Source organism: Lepidochelys kempii, chromosome 2 (assembly GCF_965140265.1).
Source record: "Lepidochelys kempii isolate rLepKem1 chromosome 2, rLepKem1.hap2, whole genome shotgun sequence".
NCBI classification, from domain to species: domain Eukaryota; kingdom Metazoa; phylum Chordata; order Testudines; family Cheloniidae; genus Lepidochelys; species Lepidochelys kempii.
In genome coordinates, this window is record NC_133257.1 from 249,418,983 (window position 1) to 249,433,753 (window position 14,771).

At 39.6% G+C, this 14,771-nt stretch overlaps 1 protein-coding gene across 1 annotated transcript in view; it reads left to right on the forward strand.

Annotated features, from left to right (window-relative positions):
* PTPRN2 (protein tyrosine phosphatase receptor type N2) overlaps positions 1-14,771 on the forward strand; it is a 1,054,095-nt gene that overhangs the window by 202,369 nt on the left and 836,955 nt on the right. The gene's annotated exons all lie outside the window — the stretch shown is intronic.

Here is a 14,771-nt window from a genome sequence, read left to right on the forward strand (position 1 = left end):
GCCCCGCTGTATGCTTTAAAAAAAATGCAAAATTTGCTGCTCTGGTCTGGCAGGGGTGGGGTTGACTGATGGGGAGACAGTGTCTTGCAGCCTCCGCGAGCACTCCTGCCAGCAGGCGGGCTGGTGAGTGCCGCAGGAGGCAAGAGAGTGTGTATGTAGGTAGGTTGGAAAGGGGGTGCTCTGGCCAGTGAGGGGGTGGGGGATGCTGGGAACTAGGGGTTTGCTGGGGTGCTGCAGCACTCCCAGGTTTTAGGTGGAGCTCCGCTCCTGGCCCCGCCTCTCGGGTCCTGGCTGCCAGCCTCCACCGGGCACTCTGCTCCTGGCCTGGTGCCGGGGGTCCCGGCTGCCTGTCTGCGGACTGTGGCACTCAGGTTCCGGTGGCCTGGCCCTGTGTGGTGGGGTCTGGATCCGGCTGCTGTCCAGCCCCGCACAGTGGGGTCTGGCTGGTGGCTGCTGCCCATCCCCATGTGGCAGGGTCCTGGGATCTGGCCGCCCAGCCCCACGCAGTGGAATTTGGGGTCCGGCTGCCCAGCCCCATGGGGTGGGTCTGGATCTCGGTTGCTCAGCTCTGCTCCTGGCCCTGCTGTGGGCAGGGGCGCTGGGCATAGGGAACTGAGGGCAGTTTGGGGGGGGGGGCACTGTGGTTCTTAACCTGTGGCCCACGTAACAGATAAAAAATAATACACCTATTGAGAACCATTGCTATAAAGGAACATTAAAAAGGCAGAGAATGGAATATATTCTTTTCTCAGTGATAATGCACAGTGCTTTCAACGGTTATGTTTTAATTTGTTTCTGGGAGGGCATAAGTGTGAGCTATTCCATGATGAAGCATTAAGTTCCATTACATGCAGAATTAGTTTCGATATCAGTAAGTATGTACAACTGTCACTGGATATAGAAGTTTCAATGCCTAGGGGATTGCCACTGTCTGTTTGCAGATGGATTTGTTGAAAAGATATTTATAAAAATTTTGTTCAGGTGATTGATTTTGAAAAGGTTTTTGATTCTCTTGAAAAGTCTCACTTATTTTAAGTTTTATTTTAAGTTTCAGAAGTGGCTGGGATTGGCCTTAAATAATGCATCAAATCCACAGTATTACCTTTAATAGATTCCAAGGCCAGAAGGGACCACTGAGATCATGTAGTCTGACTTCCCGTATAACATGGGCCATGGAATTTCCCCCAAATAATTCCTAGAGCAGATCTTTTAGAAAAACATCCAATCTTGATTTAAAAATTGTCAGTGATGGAGAATCCACCAGCACCATCGTAAATTGTTCCAGTGGTTAATTACTCTCACTGTCAAAAATGTATGTCTTATTTCCAGTCTGAATTTGTCCAGCCATTAGATCATGTTATACCTGTCTCTGCCAGATTGAAGAGCCTATTATTAAATATTTGTTCCTCATGTAGGTACTTACAGAGTATAATCAAGTCACCCCTTAACCTTTTCTTTGTTAAACTAAATAGATTGAGCTCATTGAGTCTGTCACCATAATGCATGTTTTCTAATCCTTTAATCATTTGTGTGGCTCTCCTTTGAACCCTCTCTAATTTATCAACATCCTTCCTGAATTATGGGCAACTGAACTGGATGCAACATTCCAACAGCAGTTGCACCAGTCCCAAATACAAAGGTAAAATAACCTCTCTACTTCTACTCGAGAGTCACCTGTTCATATAGGGCGACCATATGTCCCGATTTTATAGGAACAGTCCTGATTTTTGGGGTCTTGTTTAGGCTCCTATTACCCCTCACCCCCATCCCGATTTTTCACATTTGCTGTCTGGTCACCCTATGTTCATAGCTTGAAGGATTGCATTAGCCCTCTTGGCCCAGTGTCGCACTGGGAGCTCATGTTCAGCTGATTATCTAGCACAACCCCCGAATCTTTTTCAGTCATTGCCTACCAGGATAGACTCCTCTGTCCTGTACAATTTTCACAGGAAATTTCAATATTTAATTGAAAGAAACAAACAAACAAAAAACCCTTGAAGCCTGAAAACTGATTTGTTTTGTAGCTGCTTTTTGATATTTCACTGTAAAGTCAAACAGTTTTTCCTCCCTCCTCTCCCCTATCCCAAGAAAAAAATCTTCCAACCAGCTCTAATTATTGTAATGAAGAGAATTTTGCCTGTGGAAATAATGATGTATTTTAAACTCAAACCTTACATCAGTCCTCATCCAGGACTCCCACTGACTTGAATGGGAGTTGCATTTTTGTAACAGTGGCAAAGCTATACCCTTCTATAATGTTATTGATAAAATGTTTACATTATATACTTATGCATTACTTCCTAGGACTCAGATGATTATTCATATATATATTCTAGAATTTAGGGCCTGATTCAGAACTCATTGAAGGCAGTGGAAATCTTTCAATTAATTTCAATGGGATTTGGATCAGGCACTTATTGAGGGGACAGATTCTAGAATTCAGCATGAACTCTTTCTAAAAATTATGGCTTCAGAAGTGTCTATCTATGTTAGTTATATTTAAGTCTTATTCAGAGGATGGGTTTGACCTCTAGGTATAGTTCTTTGTTTGAGAGAGAGTACACAATCGATATACCGCTATGTCGGTGTTCATAATTACTGAGGATTCTTTGTATGGTTTGTTTTTATCAATAAGTTGTGATTCAGCAAGACACTTAAACTATGTTTAAGCATAAGAGGAGTCCCATTGATTCTGTCATTGGCCTGTGGCACAACTTTGGGTAAATGACTTCACCTCTCCGTTCTTCTGTTTTCAATCTTGTCCAACTCCATCATCAGCTCATGAAGGCAGGGATTCTCTCTCATTGTTTTCGTACAGTGTTGCAGAAAGAGGGCCCAATATTGGGCCTCATGTTCTACTGTAGTACTGTTATTTTTTAGTATTTGTAACTTGGATTGAGGTTTGTCTGGTTTTTTAAAAATTCTACTGGGAAAAAGTACATTCGTACTGATGAACTTTAGGATTGTGTCACAATTCCTCCGGTTTAAGGTAGTATACGTCGCTCTGACATGTGATAGCTCCTGTAGCAATGGTTGTCCAATTCACTTTGGTAAGAAAAGAACAGAATGGTTATACAATATAGCCAGGGATGTGTACTTCTGACATTAGTTGCATGAAGAACTACAATTACCACTTCACATAACTCTATCACAGTCATCACTAACTACATATAAACTGATGCCAACCAGGAATTACAAATAAAGCTATCAGCCCTGCAGATATAGAACCGATTTACTGAATTTCTCCGAAACTCTTAATTTCTTATGACGTGGTCATTAACTCCAATATCACAGAGAATAATCTATATGAATGACTACTTTGTTACTTTGCATTTATGTTCACCTTTTACTCTTTTTTTCTTTTTTGATTTTCTTTTTATTTCTATTCTTCATAGTTGAAATACTTAATATGTATAATACAATGATTTATGGCTCTTTGATCAAATTAATGTTAAGAATTGCAGGCATGTACCTCTTATGATGTGTGATTGTTGTATATGGAGAATTCTAGACACTAGTGTAAACTTAAACACAGTTTCCTAGTGTGAAGTCATTCTTGCTATGTACCCCAACATCTGATACCTGAGTTATATGATTTATTTCATGTCAGCTGGCTTTTGCATATTAATATGTATGTTTGTTTAACTTTAGCTTAAGGTTTTAGGAGTGGTCAGAAAAAGAACAGAACCTCATAATTAATATTCCTCTTGCTAGGTTGTGTACATTGTTTCAGTTTCAAATTAAAGCAATGCTCACTGAGGCATTTGCTGCTAATATGTTATAATTATGGAGTTTAAGAGCAATGAAAATTTAATAGGCAATATTTTGAAAACAATGTTGCACTTTGCTTCTTAGCTGAGTTCCATTATAGCAAAGATGTAATCAATATGACCTATTTCATCAGTCTTCAGCATGTCTCAGGGACTATTTAATATATAAAGAAAAAAGGTACTGTAGCTGCTAAAACAGTAAATAAATAGAAGTTGGAAAACCTATGGATTTCCTAATATACCGGTGTGCAGATTTAAAATTGATTACTGAATTTTATGACATTATTGTACCCCGTTTCTCCAGGATTTAAGGTCAGAAGGATACCTTTTTTCAAAACATACTTTAAGATAAAATTAAGGGTATTCATTGAGCTGACTGTGTTATTTATGTCTGGAGTTTACTCTGCTGGTCTCTTCTCTGTTAAGGAGGGGAGAAAAAAATCTGCATGGACTTGTGATACCTTTTATTGACTATTTTTAATTCAGTTACTTTAAAAAATACCACCCTGTTGGCTTTTTCATTCGAGTTCACACAAAAAATTGATTTGTGGGAAATGCTCCCAGAGACCCAAATACATCGGGTGTTTGAAACGTTCTGTAAATTAATAGAGTGTACAGAATCTGTCTGAAACTTATAAACTGTAAAAAATAATTATTTCTTCCAGAGCCATTATTTTGTTTTCTTATGTCCCAGATTAGAACTTGACTAAAATATCCTCAAAAAGCCTATCCTATAAAAACAATCCTATATGTTATACACTCATAGTTGGACATTGAATAGAAATGCTGATTATGAAAATGGTTGACATAAAAATAGAGAACTAAATTAGTCCTGTCATGTTTGTGTTTCTTCTTTGTCTCCCATTATCAGTAAAAATCAAACAGTAGCAGCTTCAGATGACTTAGAATGTCTTTTAAAAAAGCATTTACCACTTTCAGAGATAACAAAATTATACAGTAGAACGGAGAAGACACAGGAGGGATGATACAGTAGACTCATAGAAATGGTACAAATGTATGCGTAAGCATGGCAACTGGAATGAGGAGAGGAGAGACAAGGAACACAACAAAGGAGGACTACATGTTTGTCATAATAATAATAAAAAGTTATCATAAATTACCTAGTCTTGTCATGATTTTTGAGGATTATTTTGTGAATATTAAAAAAAAAACAAAAAAAAACCAGTTTTGACCAAAAAACGTTTTGACCAGATTAATGGGATCTGTTTTTCTGAATTATCTAAAAACTTTTCCATAAGAGACATGCCCCAGGTCCCTTTAAAAGTTCTTTCCATTTCCAGTGTGTGGCTAAGGAATGTCTTGTTGCTATCAAAGATGAGAAATAAGCTTAGAATTTGACATTTATTCTCAACTTAATATCTAAAATTGTTACATCCAGATGGCTCTTTGGTTCTTTAAGTTATGTCTACACTCCACATTTTTGGTGGTGGTGTGTAGGGTATGGGTAGCTACAGGCTGTACTCAAAAGGAAGCTGTGTATACACAGTGGGGAGCTGCTACTGGAGTTTTAACTTGCTGCCTCAGCTTGCCAGAGCCTTTCCCTGCTGCCATAGTCTTTTACTTACTGTGGCTGGAAAAGACTCTGGCAGCAGGTTGCTATACTGCTAAAAATAACAGTCTAGATATTGGGAGGCACTGCTTAGGTCTTGTAGAGTGCATACCCTAAGGGTTTAGGTGAGTCTTTACTCGCTAAACAGTGCCTTGCTGTTTACACTGCTGTTTGTACCCAGGCAAGGTAAGCACGCAATATGTGTACGCTACACGCTGCTATAAGGAGTGTGCAGTGTAGACATATTCTTAGCCATACTTCTGGGCCTACTTGTGAAGGAATGGCCCCTTCTTGTCTTGACGACCGTCTTCTGTACCTCACGGTTACCTTGTACATTCACTGTCTGTTTCTGTGTAACCATTTGTTTATCATCAAAACATTAAGGGTGCTAACATTGTATTTCAAAAATAAGGGACTGTTTTCTTAGCACCCCCACTCCACCCCTCCTCCCGGTATCATCATAATCAATAATAATAATAATTAATAAGCAGTACTCACCTACATTCACTAGGGGTATTTTCTGCTGCTTTTTGCAGCACTCAAGCAACTCTCAGTCTTGCTGTACAGAAACGAAAAATAAGGGACAGTCCTTGTAATAAGGGTCGTTCCTTGTAATAAGGGACTGTTGGCAACCCTAGTTAGGGTGTACCACAAGCGTTTGTGTTCCGGAACAAACAGTTTTTAGACTGGTGTTTATAATTGTATTTAATTAAATCAAGTTAATTGGCAATCAGTGAGGTGAAGTTAGAACAGGAATAATAACTCTCTCTGGACAATCCCCAATTAAACAACATTGAGGAAACATTGCAAAGAAGTGTTTGCTGTTGGTATCAGAAGGGATGATTTGGGATTTCTCTAATCCAAACTTTGTCAAAAGTTTGCCTTGAGTTTATTTGTTGTCACTAAGTAATATACTGACCATGTGTACATTTTCTCTCATTTTTCTGCATGGTACACAATGTAAATCGAAAATGTTATATTTCAGGCTTGAGTCTTATTTTTCTCACACTGCAGCGGGTCCTACTGAAAGGTGAACTGTCAGGCTGGAGGGAGGTTACCAGTGGAGTTCCTCAAGGATCGGTTTTGGGACCAATCTTATTTAATCTTTTTATTACTGACCTCGGCACAAAAAGTGGGAGTGTGCTAATAAAGTTTGCGGATGATACAAAGCTGGGAGGTATTGCCAATTTAGAGAAGGACAGGGATATCCTACAGGAGGAGCTGGATGACCTTGTAAACTGGAGTAATAGTAATAGGATGAAATTTAATAGTGAGAAGTGTAAGGTCATGCATTTAGGGATTAATAACAAGAATTTTAGTTATAAGCTGGGAACGCATCAATTAGAAGTAACGGAGGAGGAGAAGGACCTTGGAGTATTGCTTGATCATAGGATGACTTTTGACACGGTCTCCCACAGTATTCTTGTCAGCAAGTTAAGGAAGTATGGGCTGGATGAATGCACTATAAGGTGGGTAGAAAGCTGGCTAGATTGTCGGGCTCAACGGGTAGTGATCAATGGCTCCATGTCTAGTTGGCAGCCGGTATCAAGTGGAGTGCCCCAAGGGTCGGTCCTGGGGCAGGTTTTGTTCAATATCTTCATAAATGATCTGGAGGATGGTGTGGATTGCACTCTCAGCAAATTTGCGGATGATACTAAACTGGGAGGAGTGGTAGATACGCTGGAGGGGAGGAATAGGATACAGAAGGACCTAGACAAATTGGAGGATTGGGCCAAAAGAAATCTGATGATGTTCAATAAGGATAAGTGCAGGGTCCTGCACTTAGGATGGAAGAACCCAATACACAGCTACAGACTAGGGACCGAATGGCTAGGCAGCAGTTCTGCGGAAAAGGACCTAGGGGTGACAGTGGACGAGAAGCTGGATATGAGTCAGCAGTGTGCCCTTGTTGCCAAGAAGGCCAATGGCATTTTGGGATGTATAAGTAGGGGCATAGCGAGCAGATCGAGGGACGTGATCGTTCCCCTCTATTCGACATTGGTGAGGCCTCATCTGGAGTACTGTGTCCAGTTTTGGGCCCCACACTTCAAGAAGGATGTGGATAAATTGGAGAGAGTCCAGCGAAGGGCAACAAAAATTATTAGGGGACTGGAACACATGAGTTATGAGGAGAGGCTGAGGGAGCTGGGATTGTTTAGCCTGCAGAAGAGAAGAATGAGGGGGGATTTGATAGCTGCTTTCAACTACCTGAAAGGGGGTTCCAAAGAGGATGGCTCTAGACTGTTCTCAATGGTAGCAGATGACAGAACGAGGAGTAATGGTCTCAAGTTGCAGTGGGGGAGGTTTAGATTGGATATTAGGAAAAACTTTTTCACTAAGAGGGTGGTGAAACACTGGAATGCGTTACCTAGGGAGGTGGTAGAATCTCCTTCCTTAGAGGTTTTTAAGGTCAGGCTTGACAAAGCCCTGGCTGGGATGATTTAACTGGGAATTGGTCCTGCTTCGAGCAGGGGGTTGGACTAGATGACCTTCTGGGGTCCCTTCCAACCCTGATATTCTATGATTCTATGACTATGAGCCGCCAATGTGATATGGCCGTGAAAAAAGCTAATGCGGTCTTGGGATGCATCAGGAGAGGTATTTCCAGTAGGGATAAGGAGGTTTTAGTACCGTTATACAAGGCACTGGTGAGACCTCACCTGGAATTCCTTGTGCAATTCTGGTCTCCCATGCTTAAGAAGGATGAATTCAAACTGGAATAGGTACAGAGAAGGGCTACTAGGATGATCCGAGGAATGGAAAACTTGTCTTATGAAAGGAGACTCAAGGAGCTTGGCTTGTTTAGCCTAACTAAAAGAAGGTTGAGGGGAGATATGATTGCTCTCTATAAATATATCAGAGGGATAAATACTGGAGAGGGAAAGGAATTATTTAAGCTTAGTACCAATGTGGACACAAGAACAAATGGATATAAACTGGCCACCAGGAAATTTAGACTAGAAATTAGATGAAGGTTTCTAACCATCAGAGGAGTGAAGTTTTGGAACAGCCTTCCAAGGGAAGCAGAGGGGGGAAAAGATTTATCTAGCTTTAAGATTAAACTTGATAAGTTTATGGAGAGATGGTATGATGGGATAACATGGTTTTGGTAATTAAATATTCATGGTAAATGGGCCCAATGGCCTGTGATGGGATATTAGATGGGGTAGGATCTGAATTACCCAGGAAAGAATTTTCTGTAGTATCTGGCTGATGAATCTTACCCATATGCTCAGGGTTTAGCTGATTGCCATATTTGGGGTCGGGAGGAATTTTCCTCCCGGGCAGATTGGAAGAGGCCCTGGAGGTTTTTTGCCTTCCTCTGTAGCATGGGGCACGGGTCACTTGCTGGAGGATTCTCTGCTCCTTGAAGTCTTTAAACCACGATTTGAGGACTTCAAAAGCACAGACATAGGTGAGAGGTTTTTTGCAGGAGTGGTGGGTGAAATTCTGTGCCCTGCGTTGTGCAGGAGGTCAGACTAGATGATCATAACGGTCCCTTCTGAATATCTGTGAAAATCATGATTAACTACACTGAAATCAGTGAAGTACTGTATATGTAAATAAAATCAGAATCTGGCCCTTCAGATTTGTCAAGAAACCATAATCATAATATAGTTTTAGGCTTTGTGTTTTTTTAAGAGTAATGACATTAAAGCAGTGGTTCTCAAATTTTTGTACTGGTGACCCCCTTCACATAGCAAGCCTCTGAGTGCGACCCCTCCTTATAAATTAAAAACATTTTTTAAAATATTTAATACCATTATAAATGCTGGAGGAAAAGCAGGGTTTGTGGTGGAGGTTGACAGTTTTTTTTCTGTAGCAATATCTATCAAGGCTCTTTTTAAAAAAGTACAGTATTTTGTCGTGAGATCAAAGTCTACTCTCCACATATCAAGAATCTGAAGTGTAGTAAAGTATGAGTGAAATAAAAATCACCGGGAACTTGTACTGAGTCTTGTACTAGACATATTCCTAATAGGAAATGCAGTAATCTTTTTCAGTGTTAAAGGCTCGACTTTTGAGTGTTCAATCCTTTCTGGAAGTTTGGTCAGATAATAGGTTTGCTCCATATTGACGAGAAAGCTGTGGTATATATTTTTTTGTTTTATGTTTTTGCTTTTTTCATTTCATGCCTCTTATAAATGTGATTGGTTTGGTTTTAGGAGGCTTTTGTTCTAAGGAACTAGGGAAAACATGTAATATGTCATTTTTGCGTGGTGCAATTTTTTCAGTTTTCCAATGTATAGTTTTTTTAAAAGGAGCTTTTATGAACTTTTTTTGGATAGAATAATTCAGGGTTGTTTGAATCCTACCCATACAATGTTGTTTTTTTCAAAATCCAGATTCAATGGAAATGTTCAGCTCTTTTTATACATGAGAAACAATTGGTTTTGATGTGAATTTTATTAAATGGATCCAAAGTTGGACATATTCCCCTGTCATATGCCAACGCATAGTATGTTATATTGTTGGAATTTCTTATATCAGTCCCAGTGTTTAATTTTCCATATTATGGGTGAGAAGCTAGTCCCCCACCCCTGTTCCTTTGTGTGGCAGAAAGCAGCCACAAACTGTAGATACGGTCTTGTGAGGATTTCTCCTGCACAAGGGAGTCCTTGGGTGGCATAAAGCTGTTCTTGTGGCTCTTACACCATTCCATGCTCTGACACAGGAAATGTTCCCTATGTGACAGCAATCTTTGATAGTGAGAATGGCCCTTTTGGCAGTGGGCAACTGTGTGAAGAATTTGTTCTCTTGCTGGTCCTAAGGTCAGTGGACTATGAAGGTTGCAGTCACCTTTTCCATCCCAACCTCATCCTGTACTGTGCTGAGAACAGCTCAGCTAACTGGAATATCTGGGTCTTCAAATTATATATAAATGTATGGTAATTACTTGATGGATCCTGAGAAAAGTAGTACATTTTTTCTATAACTTAATCTATGTATTTGTGGCTTGACCGTAAATTACAAGGAAAATGGAGTTTCTGATCATACAGATGTAACCTTTTGCAAATTTGTAGCATAGTACAGTTGATTGAGGGAGGCATCAAATAATGATATGTTCCCCTTTGCTTTTAATTTTGTATTTTTTAATTCTGTCTATTTTGGTGGAGTTGACATTCAGGAAAAACTCAGGAGAGACTTATGCGGTTGTGTAAATATGCATGCAGACATGTATACCCGCATAAATATATACATGTACACAGAGTGCAAAAAAGCTTTAGTATCTGGCAGTGACAATTGTTTCTTATTGATTTTTAATTGTTTTGTTTTGCACTCAAAAATAGTGAAGGTTAATGTTTGCTTCCAACTAATGACATTGACGTTAGAGATGGGTAAATTTTAATGAGGTTTAGCTCAGATGTATCACTTAATGTGTAGTGTAGCGTGTCTGAACATAAGCCCAAACTTAGCTTGAAACTGCAAATCACAGCTGGAGAATTTGGTACTTTTGAGAGTACCAAGTTTTATCTCATGAAATTGCGTATAATATGATTTGAACTGTGCTGATGTTGGCTTGTTATAAAGCAAAGCAAACACTTAGCCTCCTAAAAGGAAAACTCCAGAAGCAAAATAAACATGCTGCTTAAGTCCCCATAATGCCCTCTGGCAATCTCAGACCGAAATAGCGCTGTGAAAGGAACAGCAGGCAATGTTTTCATATGAAAACATTATGAGTATATGCACCTCCATAACTGGATCTGGGACTTATTTTAATATTAACCTCTCAATCTTGTTCGGGTGTATTCTGTTCTCTTCTATTCAGGTTTTTATACTGCCCTCCTCTGAGGGCCTTCCAGAAATACATTAAGTGACATGATTAATATTTTCCATGAATGACTCAGTCTTGTAGAAGACTTGCTGGGGCAGGCATTGTCTTTCTGTGTATTCGGAAAATACCTAATTCATTTTAAGTGCATTATAAATAAATTTGGAGCAACTGCTGTTGATGATGGAACCATACCTCTGGAAGTTCTAAACTAGTCTAAGGGCTTAGATACTACTACATAATTTACACTTTATGCAGTGTAAATTATGTTGCTCAAGGCTGTGAATGAGCCACCCACATGAGCAATGTAAGTTACACCAACCTAAGTGCTGGTGTGGACAGTACTATCCGTGGGAGAAGCTCTCCTGCTGATATAGCTACTGCCTCTTGCAGAGGTGGTTTTATTTTGCTGACAGGAGAACTCTCTCCTGTTAGCATAGAGCATCTTCACCAGATGTGCTACAGCGGTTCAGCTGCATTGGTACAGCTGCGCTTCTGTAGCACTTCTAGAGTAGACTAGCCCTAAGTGGGATCCCACTTTTCTTCAGTGGGATTTTAGCCTCCAGTGTTTCTCCCCCAGTCGTATAGTGGCAGTGCAAACACCAAACATAGATACAGTTTTCAGTGCAAATCATGTTGCACAGGTGTGAGTTGTATTTACATTAGAGGTTTTACAGCAATATAGTTATGCCAGATTTTGAAATTTCAGTGTAGACAAAGCTTGATATTGGTTCAGCACAGCACATCTCCTTGTAATGCCCTGGGTGTAGTATGGAAGCCTCCATGCATCTCATTAGTGTGCTACTTACCATCACTAAATCAGACCCTGCTAATCTGAAAAATGCCTTTTCTGTGTCTGTGGAATCTATGCCTGCTAAGATTTGAGACAAAGACTGTATGATGAAACGACTGTAAATCTACAATCTGAAGTAAAATGAGACTCTTTAGTAACTGTTACATGACCCTCTTAAGCCAGTAAAGAGCAAGACTTTCACAAGGCATTTCTAAAAACACCTAATGTGGGTCAGAGCAGTCTCAAAAAGAAAAGGAGGACTTGTGGCACCTTAGAGACTAACCAATTTATTAGAGCATAAGCTTTCGTGAGCTACAGCTCACTTCCTCAGATGCATATCCTTGTCAGGAGTCCTTCAGCAATATTTAATGTTACCAAACCCAAGCATTCAAAAATCAAGTTAGGCCGCAAAAAATCATGAGATTATTAAAATTAAAATTCTGGGGTTTTTTATTTGCATGCTGGTTGTTGAGCCTTTAGGGTCCACATTTTTAAGCAATTGTCTGCAGCTGTGAGGGCTAGAGAGGTACCTTTTTTAAAATAAAAGGTGAGATTCTCTTGTCAGCACATGATTCCAAGAGCCTGCAGCTTTAAGAAAAGGACCAAATATCATGAGACTCATGAGAAAAATCATGAATTTTCAACAGCTGCTGCCAGATTTAAACAAACAGTAACATTCTGCTATAGTTACCTTAACTCAACCCATTACTTTCTACGGTCGAAAAAGAATCTGACTCCATAATCAGCAGGCTTCCCCTGACTGGTTCTTCCAGGCCACAAACTTTTTCACACTGTACATTGCTGTTTTTATGTCAGGGTGGCTGACTCTGACTTGCTGCATGGTGCACTTTATGATAGAAAGATAATTTTTATCACAATTTTTTTTATTGCAAAATGGCACATGTTAGAGCAAAACTGAATAAGGAATTGTGAGCTGGAGTAAATAATTGACATTAGTTTGAGTATTCACTTGAACTATATTTTATAGTTCATCTCCCCAAAGTGGTTGGAAAAGTCATTGCCTACAGGTAGCTGTGTGATCAGTAACTGAAGTAATATTTTTTTTAATTTAATGATTTTTTAAATATTTATGTTCAGAAATCACATAGGGCCACACTTTTTATCAGTAAAGGCCCAGAAGTGTGTCCCAAAGTGCTTACACATACACTGCCATGAACAAATCAGTTAATTGCCTGTTTCAGAGTAACAGCCGTGTTAGTCTGTATTTGCAAAAAGAAAAGGAGTACTTGTGGCACCTTGGAGACTAATAAATTGGTTAGTCCTTAAGGTGCCACAAGTACTCCTTTTCTTAATTGCCTGTGTACATTAGTTACATAAATAGCTATTTACACGTGAAATTAGCCGTTAGCATGTAGAACTAATGGAAAGTTGGGTGTTGCACAAAACATGGTATTTTGCAGAAACCTCTGCTGCTTCTTTTTAAGAATTTTTACTTTGTTGTTCCAAATGAAGTTTAGTTCTACACTGATGGAGATAAAGTGGTCTCAGGGATTCAGTGTAGTACATGCAAGTAAGCCCATTCTTCTGGCCCTCGCTCTAAGGTCCTATGCCAGAGTATGGTGGACTGGATCTCCCTCTCTCCTCAGCAGTGATAGGATGAGGCATGCTAATAACATATTCCATCTAACCTCACTGAGATCAAGGCAGACTGGAGAAAGTTAATTCAGGATGTGCAATCCATTTTACTTTAGTACTACTGCCTTGGGCTTGACTTCATGTGTAAAGAGGAGGAGTGTTGGCTATGTTTCTTTCTCACAGTCCTCGAACGATTGAAGAGGAAGCTAGAGAAGCAAAGCACATTAGGAAAGTTAAGGAGAAAGGATTTCTTGACAGCCATCTGCCACTGGTTTCCGATGTGCTACTTGTACTGGCATAATATCTTTTTAAAGTATAAAGTTAAATTTTAATATTTTTAAGGCTATATCCTTCTATATCAGTTGCCAGCCACAGTCTTTGGATGGAATAACCACTTTCTTGCTTTACTAAAAACTCTACTTTAAGCTCTGTTTTTCCTGGCCATTTTGCTGGTAAGAATTTCTAAGATACCAGATGGGTAGGTGTCAAATGCATAAAGTGTTTCATTTCCCCATTCCCTCCTCCTGCACTGTAATTTATTTTTGTTACTTAGATAATTAGGAGTTGGGAGGAAAAAAATCAAAAGTTTAAACTATAGCTACAATTTTTGGGCTGGAAAATAAACTGATTTTTAGCATTATTAAACTGCTGTGTGATTGTTAAATAAACCTGTTGGCCCAACAGACATTCCATTAATTTCTTGTGCTTTGTTGGATGGCTAATAACATTTTCCTGTAAACAAGGTGATTTGTTCAATTAACATGACCAGTTAGGTATTATAGAAATTGCTCTTAACAGCTAGTCAATTGTAGTGTTGTTGTGGGGTATTTTTACATGAAATAAAAGGTTATGTGGAAAGTTCAAATAGCTAACCATGTTGATGTAGACATAGCAATAATAGCTTGCCATAAATATAAAGGGAAGGGTAAACCCCTTTGAAATCCCTCCTGGCCAGGGGAAAGCTCCTCTCACCTGTAAAGGGTTAAGAAGCTAAAGGTAACCTCGCTGGCACCTGACCAAAATGACCAATGAGGAGACAAGATACTTTCAAAAGCTGGGAGGAGGGAGAGAAACAAAGGGTCTGTGTGTCTGTCTATATTCTGTCTTTGCCGGGGATAGACCAGGAATGGAGTCTTAGAACTTTTAGTAAGTAATCTAGCTAGGTATGTGTTAGATTATGATTTCTTTAAATGGCTGAGAAAAGAATTGTGCTGAATAGAATAACTATTTCTGTCTGTGTATCTTTTTTGTAACTTAAGGTTTTGCCTA